Source organism: Oncorhynchus mykiss, chromosome 26 (assembly GCF_013265735.2).
Source record: "Oncorhynchus mykiss isolate Arlee chromosome 26, USDA_OmykA_1.1, whole genome shotgun sequence".
In the NCBI taxonomy this organism is placed as follows: domain Eukaryota; kingdom Metazoa; phylum Chordata; class Actinopteri; order Salmoniformes; family Salmonidae; genus Oncorhynchus; species Oncorhynchus mykiss.
Genome location: NC_048590.1, coordinates 20,646,849 through 20,660,797, shown reverse-complemented (window position 1 = coordinate 20,660,797; position 13,949 = coordinate 20,646,849). Strand labels below are relative to the sequence as shown.

At 42.5% G+C, this 13,949-nt stretch overlaps 1 protein-coding gene across 3 annotated transcripts in view; it reads right to left on the bottom strand.

The window, feature by feature from the left end:
• Positions 1 to 9,538, bottom strand: part of LOC110506377 (zinc finger protein 536) — a 205,609-nt gene extending 196,071 nt beyond the window's left edge. For 2 of the 3 annotated variants that reach the window (XM_036963203.1, XM_036963204.1), the window contains exon 1: positions 8,534 to 9,538. The gene's annotated coding sequence lies outside the window, so the exon portion shown is untranslated. Of the gene's footprint in view, positions 1 to 7,809; positions 8,472 to 8,533 lie in introns of those variants that run through there. The other variant, XM_036963205.1, reaches the window with a different exon arrangement.
• Positions 9,539 to 13,949: the final 4,411 nt, after the last annotated feature.

Sequence of the window (13,949 nt, the reverse complement as noted above, 5' to 3'; positions counted from 1 at the left end):
CAACACACTATGGAACCACGGTCACTTGGCCACCGTTTTTAGAAGCACACAGTGAACGGATGATTAAACTCATGGGTGAACTCTCCCCCCCCCCCCCCCCCCCCCCCCCCCCCCCCCCCACTCCCTCTATGAGTCTATCACTGTGTTCTGTTCCCATGGACATAGACACATGCACATTTCTTCCTCAACAACTTGGTTTCTCCTGTGGAGTCATTTTCTTCAAAGTGCTCTGTTTCTCACAAGCTCTAGTGGAGGATGGGCCTCTGAGTGGAGTGTGGATAGTGTTGCCCACACGGCTCCTGCCTGATCCACACTGACAGTCCTATTTACTAAAACAGGAGAAAGCATCCAAGACTGTGGCCCAGCACTTCCACTTAGCTTTCTCCCCATTACAACGATTGGTGCGAACGACATAACAAAGAGATGAAACAGAGAAATGAGAGGAGAAAACAACGCCTCATGATCAAGAAGAAAAAGAAAGAAAACAAAAAGACGGGAGGAAAAAAAGGCTGATTTATGAAAATCATCAGAAATTGCGGGAGATCTGTTAAGGGTTTGCTGCAGCAGGGGTACGAGCACATCTTAACACTTAAAAGGGGTAAAAAAATATATAAAAAAATAAAAGAAGCTACGTGCCAGGGGAATTCTCTCCAAAAGCCCTTTAAAATTCACCTCGGTAATAACGCAGATAAATAAAGACAAATTCCCTAAAGTAAATACTATTTAGCTCACACCTTGAGTTGCAGTTTTTAAAGTGGTTCACACAGGACTGACAGCTCTCCCCACACAGTGCCTGTTCTCCTGTTTTTAAAACACCAGGTGGGAACTACTGATTGTGTGTGAGTGTGTGTGTGTGTGTGTGTGTGTGTGTGTGTGTGTGTGTGTGTGTGTGTGTGTGTGTGCGTGCGTGCGTGCGTGCGTGCGTGCGTATTCAATGTGAATTTTAAGTCCAGCAGTCACAGGACCACATACCTTGTCTCTTAAAAAAAAAAAAGGCCTCCTTCGTGGAATGTGAGATGTTCCCAGAGCCTTCTAAAAGAGCCCTTCTTTGGTGACACTCGCAGCACACATTTTTTGGGTGGAGCGAGTACCTCCCAGCTTTTGGACAAGCAGAGCATGTCATAAATATACAAATAAATGTATATTCAATATTTGTGCAAACAAGCTGCCCTGCTCCCTCTTATGACACTGTTGACCTGAAGATGTGGTCAGTGAGTGCCAGCCTTCACAAAAGAGCATGTGTTCAAAGCTGGGAATCTTAATTTGCCTTTAGGCCTAAATATTTACTTTAGCATCCATGGAAAACAGTAATATGGTATTAGTGCATCTCAGGGGGAAACTTGTGTTTTTAAAATGCAGGCTAATGTGCTCAGTTTTAAATTGTATAAAAAGGCAGATGATATATACGGCATTGAATAAATCTGTGTTAATAAAGTGAAATACACAAATAAAGAGCGAACTTGCAACCGTATTCCCACATGCCCCTCAAATACACATCCATAGGCAACAGATAAATCAGCGGCTAATTCCAAGACAACCATTTGAATTGATAGACCAGAAATTCAGCAGGCCTTCAACTAGAAATACAAGTTTGATTGGGAGTTACAGTATATTTTGTGCGAGCTGACATTATACCTCTCTGTTTGACTCCAACTGGCCATTATCACAAATGTCCCCTACCCTAATAGAGGTGTGCAGACAGGCCGACATTTTACTGACTTTTATCAAGCCACATTTATCAACACTGCCGTGGAAATCTCCAGGAAGCTTTTTCAAAAGCAGTCCAGAGACATAGCTAAGTACATCATCCCCTCCTCATTGTCTCTCTCTCTGTCTCTCTCTCTGTCTCTCTCTCTCTCTCCCTCAATGTCAGATCATCTCTTCCCCTCCCTCCCTCCCTCCCTCCCTCCCTCTCCCTCTCTCCCTCTCTCCTCCTCCTCTCTCTCTCTCTGGTTAGGAGCCACTAATTCACAGGGCCTGATCCGTCTCCGAGCCTGGAGACGCCAATGCTATCATTATCAGCCAATTCAGCCAGCCGTTAAATGGTGGAATCAGGAGACATTTGCTCCCCTCCACTATCGCTGTGACATCATTACCGAGAGATTCAACAGCGGGAGCGCTCGGTCCACGGGGGGGGGGGGGGGGGGGGGACAATACAGCAACTCAGGCCCAGGCATCTCCTCAAGGAATTACACGTGAGGGGGGTCTGGGAGGGGGTACTGAGGGTCTAATACAATACAGGTCCACCTGGGAGAACAAACTGCACCAGCCTGAAACTCCCCATGAGCACACTGGCAGTGGAGGAAGAGAGAATGATGGAGAAGGAAAGAGAGGGAGTAATAAAGAGATGGGGGGGTTCTGCACACCCTGGGTAAATGGCAGCTCAATGCTAGCTAACGCACTTGAACCTATTTTTTTGTCCTCCACCTCTCTCACTCCCTAGCATGGCTCTAATGGCAACATGTAAACTGTTTTGACACCTGATCCACTCTTATGTCTCTGGAGTAGAGGGAGTGTTTTGTGCCCCTCGCACTATGATACATCATCACCATTTGGTTGTTATACGTTTTTAACATTGGTGGCTGATTCACAACTCTTCCCCTCATGGATAAAAACCACTTGTGCTATAGTGCTGCTAAATTGCTCCTCTTCTGCTGTGCTGTTCAAAATCCAGCTCGCTTTTTTTTTTTTTCATTCACTTTTAAACGATAGGTCCTTCAAACGCAGGACAAATAACATGTCATTATATATGACTCTCGCGTTTATTTGAAAATGGCACCAGTAGCTTTTATAACCTTCAACTTGTTGAAGTCCAGGAAAAATGACTCTAGAGTTTAATTAACCAATTAAACATAATACCCTCTTACCCACAAACAAGTTGGAGAACACAGCAGAAGTCCCGTAAAGGCACGCACACGCACGCACGCACACGCATACGCGCACACACACACACACACACACACACACACACACACACACACACACACACACACAGAGAATATGAACATGTTGAAAACATTCTCACTATATTTCTTATATAGTGTATCATGCATATCAACAAATACACTAAAAACATCACAGAAACAGTCAAACACAGTGATTCTCAGGCATATGCAAGAGGACAGAAAAAAAACCTGGCTTTGAAACTCTCACAGCCCCTAGAAAGCAAAGGCACTCAGCACTCCTAATATCTGACTGCTCCTGATTAGGAATTGTCAAAATATTTGCGACAGAGGAATTCCGACAGCCGAGCGGAGCAGCTCCTCTACAAAAGACCCATCTTCCCTGTGTAACAAGTGCACGAAATGAGTGTAGACATAGAACCTAAAGTCCCCCAGGCTATTGTAGTAATAACCCGCGAGACCTGGCTGGGAATGTACAGCTTTCAGAGGCACTTCTCATCCTATTTGTAGCAACGCCACTGATGTGTGTGTGGTGCGCAGGTCACTCTCTTTTAAAGCCCCCCTTCTTTTAAAATCAAAGTACAACTTCTCCCAACAAATATACACAGGGTTTTTCCTATCGTGTTTTTCTTCTCCTCATTTTTTTTTTTTTTCCCTTTTCTTTTTTTTCCTCCACAAGGCAAGTTTCATTAAAGATCCAATTATGCAAATCAGGTCCTGAAGAGGCAGCTGAATATGCATTATAATAGTGTACATTAATAGTTCAACACAATATACGGCATCAGGGGCAGATTTACGAGGCAACATAACCGCTACGCCTCTGTCCTTTGGAGAAAACCTCTTGATCATAATTAAAGGTGCAGGGTCCTCTTGCTTCTCTAGAACAAGCCGTCTCACCAGGGTCCCCTCTACATGGACCCAAAATGCACTAACTAGCGACCAGCCGGTCACGACCTTTGCAAAGTCAGAGTACAGACATCATTGTAGCCCGCATAGAGCTGGAGAGATCTCATACTACATATTTCCTTCGGTAACTGCCCCCCCACTCCACAGTTCTGGAGTCAACCCCCAACAGCACTGCAGATATTTACCACTCTTTAAGGCACGCCGGATAGAATGCTAAATACACAATGGCATGCTTCAGAACACGTGATTGATGGGTGGTTGCCTGTTTGTGTTAAGCTGTTGTCTACAAAAAATGACATGGCTGTAATTTTGTGCTCCTTTGCAGATCAAAAGGAAACAGTCTTGACACAATGTGCAGCACATTTATAAATCTAAATGCTAATAAACGTTAAAAAAATAAATAAATAGGCTTTAATGTTGCAAAACTGCCTGCTGACTGGGGTACTGTATGCAAAGGGGACATTTCAGGAGGTATTCTAATATTGCATTTTTTGGGTTGAAAAATCACAGATGAATGGCTACGGTGGACGTGTGTGATTAGATAGATCACTTAGACAAAGGCCGAGGCCAAAGCACAAGCTGCTCATCTTTCCCAAGGATGGGCAAACTAGTCCAACTTAACACATTCTATTATTGAGCGTAAACATCAATCTAGATACTTAGGTCCACGATCCATATAGATCTATCCCAGAACCCCTGGGAAGACTGGGAGGGGTGAGAGAGGGGGAGAGAGGGGGAGAGAGAGAGAGAGAGAGAGAGAGAGAGAGAGAGAGAGAGAGAGAGAGAACATATCTGTGAATATATCTACAAATTCTAGCTATCACGTATGTCCTTTAAGCTGGTGTTATTCCTTTAACCAGCCTAACTTTCTTTTTAACCAGAGGCCTACCTCTTCGTTTGCGCTCTGGCACTGCAAACCCCTCGCTCCCTCTCTCCCTCTCTCCGGTGTGCTCTCGCTCTCCCTCTCCCTCATTCCCCCTTTCCCAGACAGACAGACGCTCCTTCTGGTGGCACCCTGGCATGAGGCAATTGAGTCAAGCTCATCCGTCATCACCTCATCTGTCGGCCCAGTCTTTATTCTTAGATCACACTGACGCCTACGATTACTATCCACAGAAACGTTGGACTTTCACATCCTTGTCGCCCTCATATCCACACACACATACACACACACACACGCGCCTTTTAAAATATATGCTATGCGACACACATGAGAAGAGAACTGTTAAGAGCCACAGCCTACAGACGTCTCTGTAGCTCAAACAGGGCTCATGACATCTGACAGAAGACCATCTCTCCAAAGTGTACCTTCTAAATCAAGGTCACCATACGACAAGGCTCACCACAGCCTTGCGCCTATTTGTTATGTGTTATGCCCCCAGCCTTCCTTTCCAGCCCCTTCCTGAAACAGCCCCTCCTGCCTGCCAAACTAGACTGGGGGGGGGGGGGGGGTGAAGGGAGAACACAGCCACCGGGGTAAAGGCCTTAGCCTTTGGAGCCAGAGGGGATGGGGGCTCCACTGCACATATCAATTAATACCTAATCACCAGGCCTCGCCTGCCATACCGTCCCACAAGAGACCCTGGCTACTGCCGTACATCTGGAAGACAATTTCGACCAATTAAAGGAGCTGAGAATCATTTAAGAGTGGGATGGCTGTTTGATCACGTCTCTGACTGCTCTCCTGCTCCGGCTACAGTTGACTGGCTGCAGACTGACAGGTCCGGAGAGGAGCACTGATGCCATACCCATGCCCTCTTCTCATCCTCCTCTCTCGCTCTCTCTCCCCCGAAAGATGTGCATTACCGTGGCTTGTCATCACCCACGGAACACAGACACAGGTACAATAGGATACACTGCAATGCTGAACCACTAAACAGGTTGACGAACTAGATCAAACACAGGACTGGTGATGCTTAGGAATGTGATTTATATAAGAACAAGACATGTTTAAAAATGGGATTAGGAATATAACACCAAATTCACAATAGAGTGTACACAAGACAAAAATGTTGAATGTGTAAAAGCAATTGTTTGAGCTAAGTGAAACGTGATAGCTTGTCATACAATTCATTGAATTCTTGCTTAATTAATTATGATGATAATAATAATAAATAAAATAAAAATATATATATTTCCCCCACATTTTGTAGCAGACAGTCAACTACCAGTCAAGTATCTCCAGGACAACACACACAGGAGCTGCAACTACATACCAGTTTGTAAAGTCACACTTTCTCTTCCCTCAAAACACCTTTCACAATTCATTGTCATTCTCCTAACTACCGGTAATTGCATGGAGGCTACTGTAGGGCCCCGATCTGGAATTCAGTGCCCTCCAGTGTGACTGTTGTCCATCGCTATTTCACCTCAATAAGAAAATAAAAAGAACTGACACAAAAAGGTTCACGCCCAGACACTATTACAGACATAATATCCGCCTGGCAAATACCATTAAACAATGACAGTGGCTAACTCGAACAGTGCATCTGTGCATCCTATTTGTTCATTTCCTTTGACAATGAATCTAAGGAATAAACATTTTTTCGCAAACTCAACTTTGCGGAAGATACACAAAAAAAAAAGTAAAACAATGTGATGGACGTTTTGTAACGCTTACGTTACGGTTAAGGGGGTCATGTGTTTTATCAGCCATTGTAGCCTAGGCTACTGTTTTAAATTGCTGCCTTCGAGCTGGGTTAATCTCAAAACTGGTTCTTCCGTGTTTACATGGGAGGATCGCTCCCTTCTACTCAAGGTGAAAGGCTGCTCGGTTGGATGAGGGACACCTGCAGACTAGTCCTACCGGGGAGAGTTTGAAGCACTGGTAGTGCCCCTGCAACGGTAGCATGTGTTTTATTCCACGAAATGATACATAATAGACTCGTACTAAGGCACTTTTAACATTTTGGGGTTATCAGACTGTATGGGAATATATTTATCCTGACAGATTTGAGATTCACAGCGCAAGAACAAAACATCTAATCCCACACCAACAGTCTATATGCACTTTAAATATATAATTTATATTTTTGGAACATTTACATTAGGCAACGTGAATGTATATAGCTATGAAGGCTATGGTTTACGCTACTTGCTAGACTCGACCTCGTCCCCGATTAAGTTATTGGCTAGGCTACGTCATTTTCATGAAATTATTTGTCATGGGTGCCTATTCTATTCGTTTCCGAATCGCTATAACTTTTACCATTTGGATACCTTTCCCCAAGCAATTGCGTTTTGAATCAGTCGTTCAAACATTCATTTCTCCAGTAATATGTGTGTTGTGTCCAGATACAAGGTTTTAAAGCGTGTATGACATTTAGCCCTCAGTTGTTGATGCCATCATAACGTTCCTCAAAGCATAATGCATGGCTGCTATTCATAAGAGGTCGATCACAGCACAAAATGGCAGGTCTCACCGGCTCTTCCATCTCACAAGTTTTGACACATGGCATGCAGCGGATAACTTTGATCCTATTTCTCCAACAATCTGCACTCAGGTTAGCTGAAATTCTAAGCAAAACCCCTAGGGATGTGATGAGAAAGTTTTCGAAGCAGATTGGATGGGGGGGGGGCAGTTAATACTTCCTTAAAAGTACTCGCAAATATCTGCCTGTGTTATGCATGTCATGTGTCCAATACGTTAATGCACACTCCGTTGTCTATCTTAAACGTCTGGAATATACAACTTTTATATGTGACTATTATGAAATCGTTGAAATATAAAAGAGATAAGAGTAGGTTCTGAGTCGCTGTACAATGTCTTCCTATGCATTCATTATGTAGACTACACGTTTCCCCCTGACAACCCCGCATGCTAACGTCACCGCTATGGATATTTAATTATACTGTATTTTTTAATCACGTAGAGAAACAGGCCCCACTGAGATGATACAATAGAAAATAGCAATTGTTTAGATTGACTTTCAAAAGCGAAACGCCTTCGGGTTACCATTCCAAACCCCCTAAACCCATGCGTAAGCTTCGCACTTCTTACCTTTAAATTTGGAGTAGCGCGAAGAAACTCCTGTCTGTAAACGATGCCTTGGTGAGAGATTGTGTTCATTGAATAATGAGGCATGTCCATTTGATTGACCAGATCATTTTCTTTCGCTGAAGGGGGAAAAGTGCGCTTCGGACCTGTTACGATTGTCCAATACAGAATTCTCTCTCTAACTGTTCCGCACGTATCCTGAGTAAAAAAAAATAGCGTTTTATTTCATTCGGTCAGTTTTTTTTTCCCAGGCCAAACGTGTTCATTGATACTAATTACTCAGCATCACAACACATTTCCATATTTCAGCTTGGACTCTCCCTATCTGGTAGGTGAAATGCATTGTACCGTTAAAAAAAGCAGTCCATTGTCGTCCGCCGCGTTATTCACAACAAATAGATATAGGTCTTGCGGCATTGCTGGAGCTAAGAGCGTAACCCAAGATAAAATAACACCGTAAATAATAATACTCTAATCGTAGGCTACATGTCCCCCGTGTTACGGTAAAAAAAGAGAAAGGATTCCCAACCTCGCAGCTTGTTTCTGACCTTGAGCTCCCGTAAACACTCTTATTAAAATATGTCTATTCTCCTCAGAACCCATTCACATTGTCAGTCTTGTTACGTTGACACCGTGTATAATTGGCTTTGATACATGTAGTCCGGGACCATGCGGTGAAGACATAACAACTGAACACATATAATGTTGTAAAAGTACACGTTCTTACCTTTTCAGTTAACTATTTCAAGTATTTTTCTTCCCCCCAAAAAACTCCAGGGTAAATCGGTGTAGTCTGCGCGTCCTCAGCATCAGTCACAGCTCTAGTGCTTAAGAGAAGTAATCAGTGATAAAATGACGTTCATCTCACTGTAACCTTGTGGCGTATTTAATGTAAATAAGCCAGTTATGTTGCCAATCGCATGCATACAAACGCAAACTAGTCCTGAGGGAGGCTTTTTTTTTTCAGGTGCCCTGACGAACCGGGTTTATTCTAGCACCATGCACGGGAGCGCTTTCTGAAGCCATAGGCTAGGAATTAAGCATATTTATTAGTAAATATGATATTTAAAACAACTCAGCTGTTGATCAAGGGCACTTCGTACCTTACTCAAACAGAAAGAGAAAAGTCCAATATTAAACGCGCTCACTCAACGGTTCCAAGTAACGTGGGAAAATGATTTAAAGACCTGTATTCTTCGTCGAGGACTCTAAACTTTTTTGGGGGCATAACTTTTGCGGTAGGACAGAGATGCACTGGCCGACCGTTCGTGCTCCTAAATGTTCGCACCAAGATGGTTTGATATATGATGTTTCTATAGGGGGTGGAAGGAGCTAAATGTAATGCAATTATAGATTCAGTGTTCCGGCGTGGACAAAAGCCATTGCTTAAACAGACTCTTTCTTGTGGGATTATATAATGATTATGGTGTAATTGTGGGAAAGGTTTGGTAATAATAATAAAAAATATAAAATACTCATATGGACGGTTGGTTTTCTGTAATGTAAGGGTATGTGACTCTGGGACGATGATAAGAGCGTGAAAACGTGGAGAGGTCGACAAAAAGAGGAGGACAGTGATGCGATGATGGTTCGGCCAAACGCAGACGGATTGATTATTCAAAATGTCCTCGAACCATGGGACACATCATTGCATTGATCGAGATGATATCAAATCCTGTATATAATCAGCCAGAAGTCCCACAACGGACTCCCTGGTCGTATTTATACGGGGAGATAGAACAGCTGTGAGCGTATGGTCTCCCTTTTCCACTTGTGCCAAGGCGGCGTGTGACTCAAGGATACTCACACGCAACTGCTCAGTGTGGTAGTATGACGGTGAACTAATGTGCTATGAGCACATGCCACTCCATCTGTGTATGACACTGATATATATGTACGTTGGTGTTTTACAGCTTGATTCAAGTGTGAGTGTAGGGCCTACAATGAGCCTAATTGGGGTGGATTATATCTTTATTGGATCTTGGACATTTTGTGATTTAAAATTGAACTTTAAATCAGAGTAAAAAAGATATAGCTGGTAGTTATTGGCTTTATGGCTATAATGCTGTATGTTTATTTGTAACTACAATGTTTGATCGTGTTAGCCTACATAGTTGTAACTTTCTATTTTCTTGTATTCTTCATTTATAGTGTTATCTTTTTTTTCAGTGGAAAATTAATAGATAATCCAGAAAGGAAAGGACGCGGCTGTGCTTTCTTTTCCTTCCAGACAAAACATATTTTTTAAAAGATAGTCCACATTCATTATTCACTATGAAAATCGGATTCTCATGCTGCCCCTTAAACGGTTAGGAATCCAGCATGCATTTTCCAGTTTGATGCGTATGAAATTCTTTTTTGAACAAATTCCAAAATAAAAGTTTGTCTCTAAAGAAATTAGCATAACCATCCCATCAATAATATCGCTATCTCTATGGGAATGATAGCGAGAGCAGTAGGGGTGTTCCTTTTCTCAATTCTTCATGGATCAACAGCGCGTTCTCGGTTTCTTTTGAACTTGTTATAGCAAGTCAAGTGATTCTTTATCGGTGACAGGCTTGACAATGCGATGGGGATGTGAAAGCAGGTCAAAAGGAAGTTGCCATATGGATTTAAACATGCACATTTCGAACACTATAGCACGAGTACGTCCCATAAATATACCCTGCATTTAAATAATTGTGCATTATGTTGCAGGGAATAACACATGAACACACAACATTAACTTCCTTGAACTAATAAACGATTCTCTTAAGTTAAAATACATGCCTAATGGCCTAAATATTTTGTTTCTTTGTCTTTTTAATTTGAGTTTAATAAAAAAAACTTGAATTAATACAGTAGCCTATAGGAAATAGAATATAGGCCTGTATGCAAATCAGACCAACATTTAAAAATCTAAAAGTCACAAACGAGTAAAGATTACAGTTAACTTTTACAGCACTATTCTACCTATACTGAGCAACAGGTGCTCCAGGTGAAAAAGGGAGTCACAACAAAAGACCACTTTAGAGCAACACACTTCTTGACCGACATTCAAGATTATACTTTTGAAATGGACTCTACCGAGCCTTTATTTCGATCGTCACATCCCTTCATATATAAACAAATCTATGAATATTCATGAAAAATAATACACTGATAATTGACATTTCATTACTGCATGTCACATGTAGAAGTTTCCGGTACTTCCCTGCCTCCTTTACGTGGACCACCTCCCAATAATTTTACTTGTGTCTTTTACATTTTTGAATAGGAGGAGAGAGATTTGACAGAGGAAACAGATACTAAAAGTCAACAACGCGGTTGACAGAGCTAAGGTTTGGGGGGCCAGGGGTCAGGGGTCAGGGAGGAGAGCACAGAGCAGGGTGTTGGACAGTCCTTCCAGGCCCATTAGACTGATGTTTCTGACTACCAGCTGAAGATGGCTCATCTGATGTATTATATGCTTGGGAGGCATCCAAGAAAACATGCTTGAAAAACAGACTCGCCACTGTTCACTTCTCAACTAAACTAAGATGTTACTCCTTCAGTCTCCTCTCCGTGTACGCTTGGATGTGGCCCTGCTTGTCGTCACTTCAAATCCTCAGCTCAATTGCAAATGAGTACTATTAGTAACAGACAGAACCATTTTAGAACATTGATGCAACATGATAGCAATAAAGTGTGACCTATAGTAGCAATACGCTCATGTTTGCTGTGCATTCCATATTATAAGGATGTGGTGTGTGTGTTGTGTGTGAGTGTGTGTGTGTGTTTGAAACCCAACTGAAACGTACATTCTTGCCCAGTTCAGATTGAAATGAAAACACACCAGAGTGTCTGGCTCATACGTAGAGAAAATGCTTCTTTCTTAAAATTGAGTTTCTCAAAGTATAATTCATCTGTTCCAGGTCTTTGATGAAGACATTTTTTTCAAAGTAGCCTACTTTAAATGAAAATGGAGGGAGTGCAATTTTAAACAACTCGATTCTCTGAACCCTCCGTGACTGTAAACTTCTAAAATGTAACTTCAAATTTCTATCAATTACACGTTCAAGTATGACATTCACTAAACGAGGAGCACTGTTATAACAAACATTTCTATTGCCCGGATTCATTTCGCAATCTCATCATTATTGGTTACATCAATCCCGCATGTGAAGCTTTTACATTTCCACAAACACACTACTGTTTCTTTTTCCCTTCAGACTGGGGCCGAGTACACTATATTGTTTGGCACTTCTGATCATTAATGAGGCTTCGCACAAATACTGCAGAGACAAATATTTAGAGCTCAAGTCTGAGGTTTCGTCATCCTCATATTGTGAGACCAGGGAAAACTGTGTTCCTATATTTATCAGGAGAAAGCGTATATACTGATCAAACTCGGCTTCTCTCGATGAGTTACTGATTGCAGTGTCTTGCCTATGACCGATGACTGGACGCATGCTCATTTAAATCATCTGAATCAATGTCTCTACTGGAAGATAACAAATTTAAATGAAAACATCTGACTCAAACTGATTAAGAACAATGTTCAGCATCAGGGATTTAATAATGGTTACGGAATGCTTAAAATATCCCTGGTTTGATAGGTTCCGCCATTCTCATACGTCTAGGTAAAGTAAACTACGGTGTGTTAGCAGGAAGCCTCGGACAACAAGACTAATGACAACATAGTCAACAGGGCGTAGGAAAAAAGTGAAGGGAAAAACTTTCCTGTGATGAGCTTCTTCACAAATCAGAAACATGGGTTGGCAATTAGGCCACGACTGACATAATTCCCCTCTAGGTGACAAACAATGACACACGACCCCAAGCCTCAACCCAGATGAGAGTATGGCTGCCCTTCTGTTGTTTAGTTGATAAGCTCATAGGTGATACCTTTACAGAGGGTGCCATTATCACACAGATTTAACCAGGACCTACCTCTGCAGTCCAGCTAACTCCCTCATACTCCAACTACTGCTGTACTGTATTTATGGGACAGTGAGCCATCATATTTTACTATTACCTATCAATTGGTTTCTAATCGCAATAATGAGGCGGCTGCCGTTGGTGACAGAGGGCTAACTGCCTCCGTGGGAACATTAAGGAGCCTGGGTTATGCTGTGGGCCGTTAACTACCTACAGGCGCTCCGTAATGGCTCCAAATGACCTCCTCAGTGGCTATTAGCACATCATTAGAACCTGCAGACCATTGGTGACCTCCACCGGACACACGTGACGCCTCCTCTTTCGCGCCTCTCCCCTTAACACTTCGATCCAAAGCTGCTCCCCAGCGAGACCACTAGCATTGAGCTAACTTGGGTTGGCATTGGCAATCCAATGGTCATGTACTCCGAGATATAGGCATGTCTCTGAACACAATACATTAAGCTGGTCTGGTGCAATGTGTGTGATTGTGTGGGAAAACTAGAAAGAAAGAAAAAAGATGAACAGGTGTTATACATCCAGGTGGAAATAAGCTTCTAGCCGTAGAAAGGGTCCTCTATACTTTCACCTCCGTTGGCAGAGTTTCCTTTCATCAGACACACATAAGAGTGCAGTGCAGAATAAAGTGCAAGGCGCTGCCACGCCACACAAGTTTCTCTGTCAGACTAACCTCTGTGTACACTTACCAATGGTTTCCAGTTACTGCGGACAAAGGGGAGTCTTAGTAGGTTCATGTCAGCTGAGGAGCCCTGGAGAACAACATAAGAGAATAACAGGAATGTGTTGCTTTGTCAGGGAAAATGCAACAGCAATAGAGCTGCCTTAAATGATCAGCGAGTAATCTCTAATCATATGACAATTATGTTGGTTGTTTGTAACCAACCACAGAAGGACAGTGACCTTGTGTTACAAATATGAGCTACCGAACACAAATTCCCCAGGATAATCTTTGTAGGCCATCAGCCATCCTTGGAAAAAGGGCTTATATGGCTCCAATTGAGATCACTTTATATTTCCAACCAAACCCTATAGTGAAGATATATAGCACAACATTGTGGTAAGATGAAAAGATACCACAACTAATACTAACATTGCACATGAAGAGACATGTAAGTGTAACCATACTTTGTCAACGTGATCAAGCTCAGCAATGGCCATGTAGCTATGGATTTGTTTGTCTGCATATCCTGTAGGCTTACCTACAGTAAATGTAGTATGATTGGCAA